This window comes from Protopterus annectens, chromosome 5.part0 (genome assembly GCF_019279795.1).
Source record: "Protopterus annectens isolate FY-2018-M chromosome 5.part0, PAN1.0, whole genome shotgun sequence".
Taxonomy (NCBI): domain Eukaryota; kingdom Metazoa; phylum Chordata; order Ceratodontiformes; family Protopteridae; genus Protopterus; species Protopterus annectens.
In genome coordinates, this window is record NC_056735.1 from 732,765,820 (window position 1) to 732,781,269 (window position 15,450).

Consider the following 15,450-nt stretch of genomic DNA (forward strand, 5'->3'; position numbering starts at 1 on the left):
CTACCTTACTTCAATCGGCCTCAGAAATTTTACCTACAACAGTGGTTTCCAGTGACTTATCAGACACCATCCCTTTGGATGTCTCTACCCCAGCACGTGGTGCTGCTAGGCCTCCTGCAGCCATGTCTATTAAGGCCTTTGCCAGGGCTAAAGCAGCCAAATCTACTAAATCAGTGCCTGTTAAACCCCCCGCAACCAGGCCCACTTCTAGTTCACAAATGCTTACTCTGGCAGAAGATTTAATATCCTTAATTAGGGGATCTCAATCTCACCCAGACAGGGCCTCTCAGCCCCCAGAAAAGAGACCTAGAGCAGAGCCCCCCGAGCCTGTGTCCTCTGATGATTCTGCAGATGACTCAGATATTACAGACCAACCAGAGGCTCCTTTCTCCAATTATGAAGACTCAGATGCTGAAGAATCCATTCCAGCTGCTTCTCCACCAGAAGAATTCTCCTTTGGGGAAACCTTACATGCCATGCGAGAACAATTCCAATGGCAGGAACAGGATTTCTCAGATTCCAGAAAAAGACTTAGGACTTTTCTGCACCTTCCACAACACAGGCCCTTAGCTATACCTCCTGTCCTCTCTGTTGTGGACGATACATTTAATGATGTCTGCACTGCACCAGATTCCTTACCTCCAGCCCCTGTCAAACCAGATAGATTTTACAGGGTACCAGACACTCATCATCACCTATACAAGGCCCCACTTGCAGACCCCGAAACTATATCCCAGGGGCCTAAGGCAGTAGCCTCGACCACAGCAAAAAACCCTATTCCTTCTGAAAGGGAAGCCAGGTCTTTAGACAGATGGGGCAAAAAGTTTACACCTCAGCTACTCTCTCAGCTAGAGCTTTAAACTGTCAGTTTCACATGATACAATACCAAGAGTTTATGCTTGATCAGTTAACTAAAAGCTATCCTCTGATGACTCTATAGATAAGAAATATGTATTAGAAATGGTAAATAACATACAACAGGTTAGTAACCATTCCTTAAAATGTGGCTATGATGCACTGGAGGCTTCATTTAGATCAGCCATGACTGGCACAGTGATAAGAAGACATGCATGGCTGAAGGAACAGGTCTTACCGGATCATGTTAAAGCTAAGTTATTAGATGCTCCTATGGATAAGGCCAGTTTGTTTGGTACACCTGCCCAGCAGGTAATGAAGAAAATGGAAGAAAAGGCAAAATCTGTACAAACGGTTAAAGATTTCTTGCAGGTTCAGCCCCCAAGGTTTAGCAGGAACTGGCCTGCCAAAAATTGGTCCTTTCCTGACTCCACAAGATCCCAAAGGGGCAGGAATAGACGTTCCAGAGGCAGAAATCAATCCAGAGGGGGTGCCTACAGAGGACGACAGTGGCAAGGTAATAACAGAGGCACAGCCACAGCCACTACCACTACAACAGCACAATCACAGTGACTTGATTCTAACTCCGCCTACCAGGGAACAAATAGCAGCACCATTAGGCGGAAAATTAACCTTATTTTCCAAGAACTGGCACTATATCACAAAAGACAAGTGGATTTTGCAAACCATAGACCAAGGTTACGGTTCCACTTCCACACTTTACCAGTCAAAGAGGAATGCCAAACCTGCCTCCAAATCAAAAAACAGAAGCTCTACAGCAGATAATGCAATTAACAAAGATGAGAGCTGTGGAAAGAGTACCAAGAACAGAACAAGGCAAAGGATTCTACTCCAGACTATTCCTAGTTCCAAGAAAGGAAAAAAGTTGGAGACCTATTCTCGACCTGTCCACCTTAAATACATACATCATTGTCCCAAAATTCAAAATGCTGACCCTACAGCAACTTCTTCCCATGCTGGGCAAGGAGTGTTGGCTGGTAACTCTAGATCTCAAGGAGGCATACCTGCACGTCCCCATTCGACCAATTTGCAGAAGATACCTCAGATTTCTTGCAGGATCAGAGCACTATCAATTCTCAGCATTGCCCTTTGGCTTATCTACTGCACCCAGAGTATTCACAAAATGCCTGGCATCAGTAATCGCCCACTGCAGGCTACAGGGAATCCAAATTTATCCATACCTGGACGACTGCCTGCTACAAGGGGACAACAAAAGCAAGCTGACAACAGATTTACAAAGGGTCATTTACTTGCTACAAGCACTGGGATACACAGTCAATTTACAAAAGTCAAGGCTGATACCATCCCAAACAAGGACATTCTTGGGCGCGGAATTGGACACAGTAAAACCAATGGCATTCCTAACTGCAGAAAAACAAAAAGAACTCCCTCTTTACTTCTTGGCACTAACAAGACAAAACAAGCTAACAGCAAGAAAAGTTCTGCAGGCCTTGGGCTTCATGGCATCATGCATAATCTTGGTTCCACATGCCAGACTACATATGAGAAAACTACAGTGGTACCTAAAGAATTTATGGTCCCAACACAGACACAGCCTAGAAGCAGAAATTCCTCTAATCCCATGCCTAAAACAGGAGTTCCTATGGTGGGCTCAAGCATGCCAGTCAAACCCAGGCCTACCCTTTCACAACTATCAAGCAAGCCAAACCATCACAACAGACGCCTCAGACCTAGGATGGGGGGCTCACATGCTGGACAAATGCGTACAAGGATTGTGGACGCAGGACCAGCTTCACCTGCACATCAACCTAAAAGAAATGCTGGCAGTAAAACTGGCAATCCAAAAATTCAGACCATTTCTCAAAGAAGGACATTTGATGATAAGGACAGACAACACCACAGTCATGTGGTACATCAACAAACAGGGAGGCACTCATTCATACCCCTTATGCAGAATGACTTTGGACCTTTGGAACATGGCACTCAGCTACAACATCCAGTTACAGGCAATATTTGTACCGGGAAAGGAGAATACTCTAGCAGACATGTTAAGCAGAACCACCTCGGATGCTCACGAATGGATGCTACACCCGGACATCTTCAAGACCATCTCAAAGAAATGGGGAATGCCACAGATAGATCTATTCGCTTCCCCTCTCAATCACCAGCTCAAAAAATTCTGCACAAGGACATTCCACCCACTTGCATGGAAAGTGGATTCGCTCTCCTTCAGCTGGAAAGGTCTGACAGCATATGCATTCCCACCTCTTCCCTTGATACACAAGGTATTACTAAAAATCAAGGAGGAACGTCCAAGGATAACCCTGATAGCTCCAAACTGGCCAAGACAACACTGGTACCCATTGCTGAGGAGCATGTCTCGGGACAAAATGTGGTCAATACCCCTGATGCCTTTGATGTTAACTCAGAACAACTACAGCATCATGCATCCAAACCTAAAAACGTTGCAACTGACTGCATGGAACATCACATAGCAGCAACTAATCCAGAACTTTCCCAAAGGGTTAAAGACATTATCCTTGAAGCCCGCAGACCTTCAACAAGAAGGAACTATGCAGGAAAATGGAAAAGGTTTGTCATTTGGAGTACTGACAGAGGAAAAGATGTGTCGAATATAGATATTGCTAACATTCTGGAGTATTTGGCAGAGCTTCTACATACAGGCCTGTCCTATTCCTCCATCAAGATACATGCATCAGCTATTTCAGCAGAATACAGCTTTGATCCACCTGTCTTTTCACATCCTTTACTCAGGCAGTTCCTCAGAGGGATCAAGAATGTAAAACCTCCTAGGAAACCACCATTGCCAGCTTGGGATTTGAACTTTGTGCTAGAAAAGTTGACACTCGCACCTTTTGAACCAGCAGCAACAGCAGACCTGCAGCATCTATCGTGGAAAACTGCTTTCCTACTGGCAATAACCTCAGCAAGGAGGGTTTCTGAACTTCAGGCCCTAATGGCAGTACAACCCTTCCTAATCTTCCACCAAGATAGAGTGTCCATGAGGACTAATCCTACATTTATGCCTAAGGTGGTATCCAGAGTGTCTTTAAACCAGGCAATCCACCTACCTACCTTCTTCCCAAACCCACAAAACAGATGGAAAGAATGCTGCATACCTTGGATGTACATAGACAGCTACGCTACTACCTGGACAGAACAAAAAGTAACAGAAAAACTGACCAGCTTTTTGTAGCCTATGCAACAGGAAGGGAAGGAAAAGCTATTTCCAAACAGACAATCTCCAAATGGATAGGAAATTGCATACGATTCTGTTACTCCTTCCATGGAAAACCAATTCCACAGAACATAAGGCCTCATTCTACAAGGGCAACAGCCACTACCACAGCCTTCTTACGAGGAGTGGCAACCAAGGACATTATGGAGGCGGCTACTTGGACCTCCGTGCATACATTTGCCAAGCATTATAATTTACCTCTGTATTCCAGATCCCGGGCAGGGTTTGCCACTGCTGTACTGCAAGGGATCCTAACCACACCATAATCTATTCTTCCTCCTCCCCTAGTTGGCTATGGTATTCTACCCAGTTGTTATGACTGCAGATGCATCCATGAAGGACATAGTACAGTTTTGTACCTACCATAAATGTAGATGTCCGAACTGGATAGCATCTGCAGTCAGGATTACCCTCCCTCCTTCCCCTCTGTGGTACTCCTAGGGTATTTACCCTCCTAATAGCTAGCTGGTAGGGGGGAGTCTCTTATGGTGTATTTGTTTGTATATATGTACATACATGCTTATTTTGTGTGTTTGCCTTCTATCTTTTTGGAAACATTGGCATTTACCCAAAATTTAGCCTTCCAAGAGGGCAACTGGCATCTGGGGCAAGAAACACTGAGGAAAATGGCGTCGGCTGATGCCTTTATACCCGAAGACCAGCAGAGATGACGTCGGGTGAAGTGCGACATCAGCCGAAGCCGGACCCGGACTTTGGAATCCGGCCGACCGAAGGGCTGCCTGACGACAGGACAACCCAGTTGTTATGACTGCAGATGCTATCCAGTTCGGACATCTACATTTATGGTAGGTACAAAACTGTACTTTATCCAATAATTGTTACGCATTTGCAAAAGTTTATGAAAGATATCTTGACATTTGTGTTTCCTAGTTTATTGCTCTAAAAGCCAAAGTGGAAGATAATTAATTTTTTTTAATCATATCTGTCAAAGCACAACTAACCTTGCCATTTGAGATAGCATTTGGTAAACAGAAGGATCCAGTGTTCTCTTCCAGCTGCCTCAACCTGTGGGTTATCGAATCCGAGGCCTGCACTTTAGACTCTTGAATTTGAAGTTCCAGTTCCCCTCTCATGATGCTATGCATCCCTAAGGTTCCTCAGATCTTGTTTACTGTTGTGTGTTGTATCTGATCTGTAGAGCTCCACTGGAGAAAAGTGCTTTCAGCTCTTTTTTAAATATTACTGCTAAGATTCCTAGGTTTAGGGTTTTTCTCCTCTGTCTTTGCAAAGAAATTAGCTTGTTTGTGTCAGGTTTTCAGATGTTGCTCGCTGGTTTTCTTCAGGTGTGTGGCTGCTCTGTCATCCATGTTTTCTCTAACTTGTGCTTTCCTTTCCTTGTGAAATCTTCTTGTTGTTTGTTCTTGTTGGTCTCTGTTTTGTTTGTAGTTTTACATAGTAGCAAATAGTTGGTGGTAGCTAAATTCCTATTTGTTAGGTAAGAGCTATTCCTGTTTATTATTGGAGTATGCTTTAATCCCTCTGTATGGGGTTGCTTATTTGCCTTTGTGTGCTGTGTTTACTTCCTAGAATGTCTGAGAAGAATTTGGACTTATGCAGGTGCATTGAACTCATTCACAAGCTTTCCTCTCAAGATTCTCATGATTGGTGTGTTTAGTTCTTAGGAGTAATCCACTTAGACCCAACCTGTGAGGCCTGTGCCTTTTTAAGAGCCAGAGCTTTGGCCGATAAATGGGACAAATTAATATTGAAGGGCTTCTTCCCACCTCTTCCTTTTCAGGTTCTCCTTCATTTGAATTCTCCCTTTTCACTCTAAGAAATTTCAGGAGAAAGAGCAGCAAGATAAAGAGAGATAAGGGCAAAGACCAAAAAGAAAAGGAGATTCAACAGCTGAGTTTTCAGCCTTTCATGAATCAGTGCAGAAGGCTCAGGCTTTGGCACCTCACCCAGTACCTTTCCTCGGTCCTTTAAACACAGACATCAGAACCGCTTTGGTCCTGACTTTCACAGGTAATGATCTCCCTTTATTAAACAAGAAACATCTTTATTAAATTATCACGTATGACCTAGGCAATCATACATATATATAAATGAAAAACATTATGGACATAATTTTAATTGCAAACATTATACATCACTTATAATCTAACCAGTCATTGTTAGTCAAACATTACATAGCTCATTCAAATCCTGCCTTCTTTTAAACCTCGTTCCTCCTCTGCATGTATTGTTCCCACAATTCCCATCTTTTGTGATAGTTTCCTCCTACCCTTTTCTAAAAATCCCAGTTCCAGTTATTATAGCTCAGTTACTATATTCACTACTAGTAAAGTTGGTTTAGACTTTGATTTCCATTTTCTAGTAATTGTGTTTTGGCAGCCGCCATAATTAGACTCACCAAGGTCTTACTATGTCTGGGCAATTACGATTCTGTATCATACCTCAAAAAATAAGTTTCTTAGTTACACCAATTTGCTCACCCAGTATCTCTGACCGAGCAGTCTGCAGGGAATCTTTAAAGCCTGCCAACTCACTACACTCCCTGATAATATGTTTCTAGTTACCTCTTTCTTCCCCATCACAGTCCTACCATTTGCTGTCTACCTGAGGAACAATTCTTTGGAGTCTACTTGGGGTATAAAATACTTATGTAAGCATTTCCAAGCAAAGATCCTAAATCTTCTGGACATTGTTGCATATTTGGGAGACGTACATATTGCTTATCCAATCGGTCTTTCTTCTCAATGCTTTCTAACCTCCTCTGATTGATTTCTATAGTTATGCAATATTTTATATGCTGCACTAATTATTCCTTTTTTAACAGCAGCTTATGTTATAGATTCTACTAAAAGCTTTACCAGTGCTGGTCTTTCACTTAAGATCCCCCTATGTTTTTCTCTTTGCCATCCCTATCAAGGATTGATATCAGAGTATAGGCAGTCTCAGTTTTGCAGTCCAAATAAATTCTTGGCTTCTTCCCATTCTGTTATTACTTTTCCCTCTCTAATTATTCACTCCCAATACCTTGTTTTTTCCAGTTTCCTCTAATAAATTCCAGCCCCTTCTTGCGTATTTCTGTATACCTAATTGCAGTCATCCATTTTGGAAGACTCTCCTTTGTCCATTCCCATGTTGGTTTAGTTCTTAGAGTACTTTCTACTGCATGGTTATTGTTATTCTCCTTAAAGATCTGGATAAAATCCCAGTCTGTCCTTGTTTCTTGAGCTTCCCCCTGTTTCATCCTCACCCCTTTCCTTTTGAATTATAGGTTTCTGCTTGTGCTGTATATTGGAGCCTTAACTATGTAGCTCTGAAATACCCCTGCAAGTCCCAAGCTGCCTAGTTCAATTGGAAGAATCAGCTTATCACACTTGACTCTTGCTGTCTTCCCCTCCCAGATAAAATCTTTCAGCTTTTTATTACTTGCTATCCACTTCACCTTTAGTTAATAACAATATGCCTGACCTGTATATAAAACTAAAGGGACCAAAAACATTTTAACTGCTTGTATCTTGTTATCCATATCCATATAATAGAGGTTCCAGTATCTCAGTTTTTGTATGATCTTTTGTTTAGTCTCTCCCCACATATTCTTAGCTGCCATACCAGAATCCTTTTTAATCCATCATTTCAAAAGCCGCTAACAAAATGAGTCACTCAGGAGGTCCCACCAGACCAAAGTGGATCTGTGTTCTTTTCAAAATTTGTTTTGCTTCCAAAGAGAAATAAGGACCTCAGGCCCATTTTGGGTCTAAGTAAAGTAAATTTGTTCATCAAAAGGACCATATTCTAGATGCTAAGCCTGCAGTCCATTCTGCCTCTGCTGAGGAAGAATGACTGGATGCACACAGTGGACCTCAAGTATGCTTACTGTGATATGAAGAAAGAAAGGAATTCCAGGGGGTTCTTGTGCTTCTGGCTGGGAACTGTTCACTGTCAGTTTGAAGCACTGTCTTTGGCCTCACCTCAGACTCCCCCTCCCCCTGATGTTTACTAAATGCGTGGCAGTGGTACCAGGACAACTCTGGCTGCAAGGGATTCCAGGTTTTCCAAAATCTTGATGACTGGCTCCTTAAGGCAGCTTCAAGTGTCTCACTGATTCAAGCAAGAAATGTATTGCTCCATTTGTGCCTCTCCTTGGATACTCCAGTGAACTTTGAAAAATCCAATCCAGAACTAGTCCATGCTCTGAAATTTATAGGCTGCCCTCTTGATACAACAAATTAGATTCACAAACTTCCTCTCTCTGCATCTTCAGGTCTGTCAGGTCTTTCTGCTTTAGAGACCACCATCTTGTCTAGTTCTTCAATTTCTTGGCTTGATATGTCCCTTGGACAGGTTCTGCATTGGGGTTCTTCAATGAACTATGTCAGACAAGTGGACTCCAACAACTCACCCTTATGCATTTCCCAGCACGTGTTATGGTGATTGAAATTTAACTGTCTCCTCAGGACGTCCATTTGTTCTTCCCCAATTCTCAGCCACAGTGACCATGTACCTTGTCTCTGTCAGCGTCTCATCTGTACTTCTATGTTTTGGAGATGAGAGCAGTACTTCTGACATTGTGGTCTTTCACAACTGCCTCGCCAAAGGTGCGATTTCGATCCATACTTAATACATGGTGGCGGTCTGGAATATCAACAAACCAGGGGGCACTCCATCCCATTACCTGTGTTGAGAGGCCATGGGGGTGTGGCAATAGGCAATATCCTTTCGTTGCTGTCTGATAGCAATGCACATGCTGGGGAAATGCTACATTTTGGAGGACCTATTGAGCAGGAGTATTCTGATGCCTCTTGAGTTGTCCCCTCAATCCGTTATTGGCCGCACAGATCTTCAGCTACTAGCGCCAGCCTTGCTGTGACTTGTCTTTGACTCCTTTCAACATGAAGTGTAGCAGCTTCTTTGCCCCGATCCCCACAAGGGTCGGTCACCAAGGGAAGCTTTTGTCCATGCTTGGCCATCAAGTCTCCTCCATGCTTACTCTCTGTAACAAATGGAGATACTGCTAGCCCAGCTTTTTGGAATTTTGTAAATGGTTTTGTGTAATTTGTGAATATCAACATGATTCATATGCCTGTGTTACAAATGTATTAGAACTGTATGTCATATTGTATAGACATGTGCTGAAGCGATATTATGTATACACTATTGTAACTGTTCAACAGGGGAGACCGAAACACAAGAGATTAACTTACAAAACTTCAGAAGAATGGTTGAGGTTAAGTTATTTTATAGCTGGTGCTATCTTTCAGTTTTAGTGCAGTAGCAGACATAATGTCTAGAACTAGAAGTTTTTTATATTGTCTTTAAGTGTGGAGGAATGTAAATTGTTTTACGACTTCCACCATTTGCCAAAAGATCTAAGGTTTGTGTGTTTCCGCAGATGGATGCTAAATGCTACAGATGGATCAATGGTTTTGCATGGGATAGCCACATGACAAGAAATCCCAGCAGTAATCTTTGAAATATTAATTTAAGAACTCTCAGAGAGAGCCTGTGCATTTTGTATTTTGTTTTTGACCTGACAACATCAGCTGAAAAACCACTCACCACATCTGTCTTGCCTTGCTGTGAGTAAGTAAGTCTAGGGTACAGTAGTTTCTCTTAGATACAGTTAGGAATATAGTGAAATATAGCTTAGATGTTTTCTTTATTTGAGACTGTCCTGCAGTGTTTTAAATGTTTCCTGTGATTTTTGAACTCTGAAGTTACTGTGATTGTTTACTGACTATGTTTTTGTCTTTTATTATTTATTGCTAAATATATTTAAACCTTTCAATTGTGGCTGGTCTGTCTAGACATATTTTAATCTCTTAAGCGTGTTTGCATATTTATTGGGTGACACTGTGTGGGCCACTCCTAAAAGCCTTTCTCTTGGTCAAACTACCATTTGGATTAATAGTAGCATTCCACAGTAAGATTGGACACTCTTTGTTAAGGGCCTTAAAGTAGCTGATAAGTAGTGACTGGTGGCAGTAAAAGCTACCGTATAGTCTGGGAAGAAGGGGGCATAGCTAGTAAACCTGTGCCAGCCTTTCCCAGGTGTGTGTGTGTGTGTGTGTGTGTGTGTGTGTGTGTGTGTGTGTGTGTGTGTGTGTGTGTGTGTGTGTGTGTCTAAATCACATCTCAAAGAGTGCGTTTGTCAGCTTTTTGGGCAGGGACACAAAACACTGGTTAGACGGAGGGGATGCTGCAGGTCTTGACTTGGCAACTCAGCCGAGATCTCAACTCTAGAGCAGTGCCAGTGGGATTCATATTGGGGATGTGGAGAAATAGGGAGAAACCAGCCTCAGACTGACTGCAGTCTCTGTGTGCTCATAAGGGAAATTGCACTGTACTGTGTATATACTTGTTGTACTCCCAGAGTGTACATCCCCCTCTGTTGCCAGTGGTGAGGATTGAGGCTCCTTGAGTAAAGGGCCAGTGGTGGGGCATCACACCCTCCAACTCCTTTAATAAATTTCTTACAGAAAGCAGCTTTTTGCAAGGCAACTGTAATCTTTATAGTCCCTTTTTGGTCCAGGCAAGTTTGGTTGCCTTTTGTGTCACCTCACCTTGAGCAGCCATCCCTTGAGTCAGCATCACCCGAATCTAAAATCCCTCAGATATGACTGCTTGGTTCCTCCACATTGATGGCCAGAGATTCCAAGCGGTCTGATAAAGTTTTACCTATCCATCTGTGAAGCCCACCAACAGGAATAAGTATGGTAATAAGAGACGATTTATTTTTTCACCCATCTTGAAATGTCTGGATCTCTTTTCTGCTCCTTCAGATACTATTTTGGATTTTTAGCTAGCTTTTGCCAGTCAGGGGTATCTGCTTTACTATTAAGGCACTTCTGGTAGCCTTTTCCAATTTACATGTTGGTCAAAACCATCTTACTATTGCTTCCCTAAGGTTTTATAAAGCCTTTTTGAAAGGTAACTTTCTTCTCAGACCTCCTTTGAAGGACCTGGTTCCACCTTGGGATCTGTTTCTTTTATTACAAGCCTTAACCAGGGCACACTTTGAGCCTGCTGTAATGGTGGATCTGAAGTTCTTATCACAGAAAACAGTTTTCTTAATTACAGTAATCGCTATCAAATGAATGTCAGAACTTCAGGCTTTGTCCTGTAGTCCCCCTTACCTAATTTTTCACAGTGGATTGGATTTCATTGCATACTAATGCAACCTTTTTACCTGAAGTGTCCTCAAAGTCACTACATAAACCATTTATGTATTTGCCAGTATTCTTTCCAAATTTCATTAATAAAGGTAAATACTTTAACTGTCTGATCCTTCATCAACAGTTAGCCATAGTCCGTTATTTACACTTTTGAGGTTTTTAGTGTGAGGGATGGGTTTCAGTTTATTTTTTAGGGTCTTAATTTTTTTTCTCCTGTTGTAGAGTTTAGTGATATGGGGGGTGTCAACTACAGGGGCTTGTTTTTAAACTTGACATTGCATTTCTGGCAGATGGGGACATTTGCCTCTAATTTAGGTTGCAGTAGAACTCTGTGATGTAAGTGGGAGGTTTAACTGTGCATTTCTTTTGTGGTGGAAAGCACTTGAAACTCAATAAGTTATCAGCTAGTTTTAGGAAATTAGCCTCAGCAAAGTACTTTAAGACAGTAGGATTTGAGCACGATAGCGACTGGGTTCTTAAAGAGAATATTACAACATTATAGTCTGATTTAATCAGTGATGGGGTATGTCAGTTGTTCATCTCTAACATATGACAAGAAGGCTTGGGGTTTAGTTTAGATGCTTTAATGCATTGACACATCAGAATGGATAGCAGCATCTTTAAATACGAACAAACTAGTTAACCGACAGACCTTGCATAACATGCATCCTTACATCTCAGCAGCCAACTGCAAAATGGTAATCAAGCTCGCACATGCTCAGTATTTATACACTTGTGCAAGCCCTTGGATAGATTCTTAAAGGTATATACACATATATTGATCAATATCCTCCCTCTTAAAAAGATTGCCCTTTATGTGAAACAATATCAGAGTTAGGCATGTATTACTATATACATCAGAAACAAAAGTGTTCATGTTCAAGTTGCTTCTTATCTGCTTCAAGGTTTAGAGATTCAAATAGGTTAATAGATTAGTACTAGGCTAACTGCCCTTGCAAGCCATTTTAAGCCTAGCCAACCATGTCTCGTAACATAACAGTTGGGACTAAATTTAGCAACAGGGACTGTCTGCAATGCACAACTCATATCAGGAGCTTCTGGTTTTGTCACAGGAGCAGGAATGTCCTCTGGAATTGGAACACCAGACAACTTATTCTGAGATAGGCTTTCTCACAAGTTATATGTTGTGGTATAGGCTCGGACACCAGTCTCAAATGTTTCTGAATCTGTATGACGATTGCTTCTTCTGATTCCACAATGTATGATCTCAGCTCTGGACATGACATGACACCAATCCAATCATAACCTTTGGACGTTTGCATCCTTACCACTTCTCCCTCTCATAATGGGTTGAGCAGTTTGCTGGTCTGATCATAATAAGACTTCTGGGTTAAGCACTTCAACAGACTGGCTTTCAGTGATCTGTTGTTTTTGACACATGGAACCAATAATTGGCTACTGATTAGTAATGTGGTTCTGGTTTGTCTCGACTGAAGGTGAACCAAGATGTTTATCACGAGGAACATTTCTGAGATTCAAGAAAACATCACTATTATGTTATTTTGACTTCTCTAGTAACTGCTTTGTACTTTGACCTGCACGTTGACTGCAGGTACTCAGGACTACTTGTGACATGAGTAAAGTCCCATTCTTCAGCAAATCTTTTGAACTGTTGGCTTGTAAACTGCTTGTCATTGTCAAAAATAACTTTGTGTGGACTACTATGAACAGCAAAATGACACTTCATCTTAGTAATGACAGTACTGGATGCTAAGTTAGGAAGTAAAACAATCTCTAACCAATTAGAGTAAGAATCTACTATATCTGTACTAACACCAAATAATGTTGACCATTCCACTCAAAAATATCAGTGGCTACTGTCGACCAAGGTAGTTCCGGAATCTGGTTAAGCTGTAGTAGTTCCTTCTGTTGATGTGGCTTAGTACTGTTACACACTGAACAAGATGAAAGTGCTGTCTCAATGTGTGGGACAGAGAAGGCCAAAATACTAGTCCTGTCACCCTTCTTTTGGTAGATTTGGTTCCTGGGTGACCACAGTGTAAGATAGTAATGTACTCTGGTTGCAAGTACTTTGGAACAATTACTTTTGGACCTCTCATTACAATACCTTTGTCAAGACAAAATCTCATCTCTGTATGGAAAATAAAGTTGCACTTCTTGAGGTAAACTAAATTTCTTTGGTGACCATCTTTGATTGATAAAATGGTTGAGCCTTTGTAAAACTGGATCTGTGGCTGTGCAATCTCTCAGCTCATCGAGATGTGGAAAAAAAATTTCTCACTTCTATGACGTCAAAATCAAGGTTCTTATTCTCATGCTGCTCTGTGGTATTTCTGGACAATGTGTCAGCAAGATAAAGAAGTCTGCCTTTCTTGTAGACAAGATTAAAATTGTACTTATGCAGTCTCAGCATCATGCATTGCATTCTGGCTGGAGTTGAATGGATTGGCTTTCTCAGAATAGTGACTAATTGTTGGTGTTCCGTTTTGATCTGGATAGGTGTGCCTTAAACATAATCATGGAACTTCGAACATGCAAACACAATTGCCAAAAGCGCTTTCTCGATCTCTGCATACTGCATTTCAGTTTAGGTAAGAGTTCTCGATGCATAGACAGCAGGTTGATCCACTTGTATATCAACTGCATCAAGACCAAATTTCGAAGCATCACAGGGAAGTGTAACTGGTTTGTAAACATCATAGTATCTGAGAGTAGGTGGACTTGCAGTTCTCTGTTTCAGGACATCAAATGCTCTTTGGTGTTGCTCTAACCAAGACCAGAATACATCTTAACATGTCAACTCTCTGAGCAGTGCTGAAAGTTGGATCAAGTCTGGAATTAACTTGCCTAGGTAGTTGGGCTATGCCAAGAAAACTTTGCAGAGCTTGAATATTGTTTGGAGTTGGCATCTCGAGAATGGCTTTTTGTTTTGAAAGGTCTGGTCATAAGCCTGAACTTGTAAATAAATTACCAAAATAAGTAACGTCTTGTAGCCTGAATATACATTTGTGTGCATTGAGCTTAAGATTCACTTGACGTGCTCTTTCTAGAAATTTTCTGAGGTTTTTGTCATGTTCAACTTCATTGCAATCTCTTACTAGTATGTTGTCTACTATGATAGCACAAGGATACCCAGAAAAACTTTGCTCCATTGCACGCTGAAAGATTTCACTTGCAGAATTTATCCCAAATGACATTCTCAGAAATCTGTACCTGCCAAACAGAATACTAAAAGTAGTGAGCAATGAGGATTTTTTGTCAAGCTGAATTTGCCAAAATAAACTCTCTGCATCTAAGACAGAACAAATAGTAGCATTTGTCATTAAGGCTGCAACTTTTTGACTGTGCACATTGGCTGATGAGGTCTTTTAAGTGCTCTATTCAAGTCTCATGGGTCGGTACTTAATCTGTCATCTGACCTTTTCTTATGAGCTACTACCATGGAAGATACCCACTCAGTTGGAGTTTCGACTAAACAAATCACACCTTGTTACACCATTTTATCTAGTTCAGCTTTGATTCAGCCCTGCATGGCTATTGGAACTTTATGTGCTGGCTTGATAACTGGACTAAACTCCGGGTCTAATTTCATGGTGTACACAACTGGAAGTTTGCCTAGTTTGTCTTGGAAAAAATCTGCATAGTTAGAAAAAATGTGCTGGGCAAAATTAGAGTAGTGATCTTTTAAGGTAACATGATGGACTTCCTTATTGAAGGAAAGCAGTCACAATTTCAAACTGTCTCTGAGCCTTAATAATGACTGGGTGTGCCTCTTGACCACATAAAGTAGTAAGTTGTAACTTCTTCCAGCAGAGTAACATGAAAGCACTACTGAGCCTTCAGTTTGAATTTCTTCACCTCCATAAGCACAAGGATGTTAAGTTGTCAATCTCGCCTTCATTCTTGCTTGATGGGTTCGGAGCCGATCCTCGGCTCGACTGCACTGCTAAGCTCGAGAGTCACTTCTACCAGCTCGAGGCAGCCCCATATCCCATGATGCAAGGTGGTAAGTACCCAGATCTCGTTTGCCGCTTCGCTGATGAGGTCCTCCTTTTGCCAGCTCCTGGTAAGTGTTTATAATTAAACTTCTAGTCGCCCCAATCAGAGAAAATCTTCTTTTCTGTAGAATTCTATAATTTTTAGTTAATTGTAAGACCTTTTCTGACTAACTTTATTTTTCCTTCTTCATCTTTTTAGTCAGGCCTTTCTTTCCCTCCAATCCCC

General features: G+C 41.6%; 1 protein-coding gene across 1 annotated transcript in view; it reads left to right on the forward strand.

Annotated features, from left to right (window-relative positions):
* The window catches only part of DYNC2H1 (dynein cytoplasmic 2 heavy chain 1), a 6,555,988-nt gene that overhangs the window by 1,228,833 nt on the left and 5,311,705 nt on the right, over positions 1-15,450 (forward strand). The window lies entirely within an intron of this gene.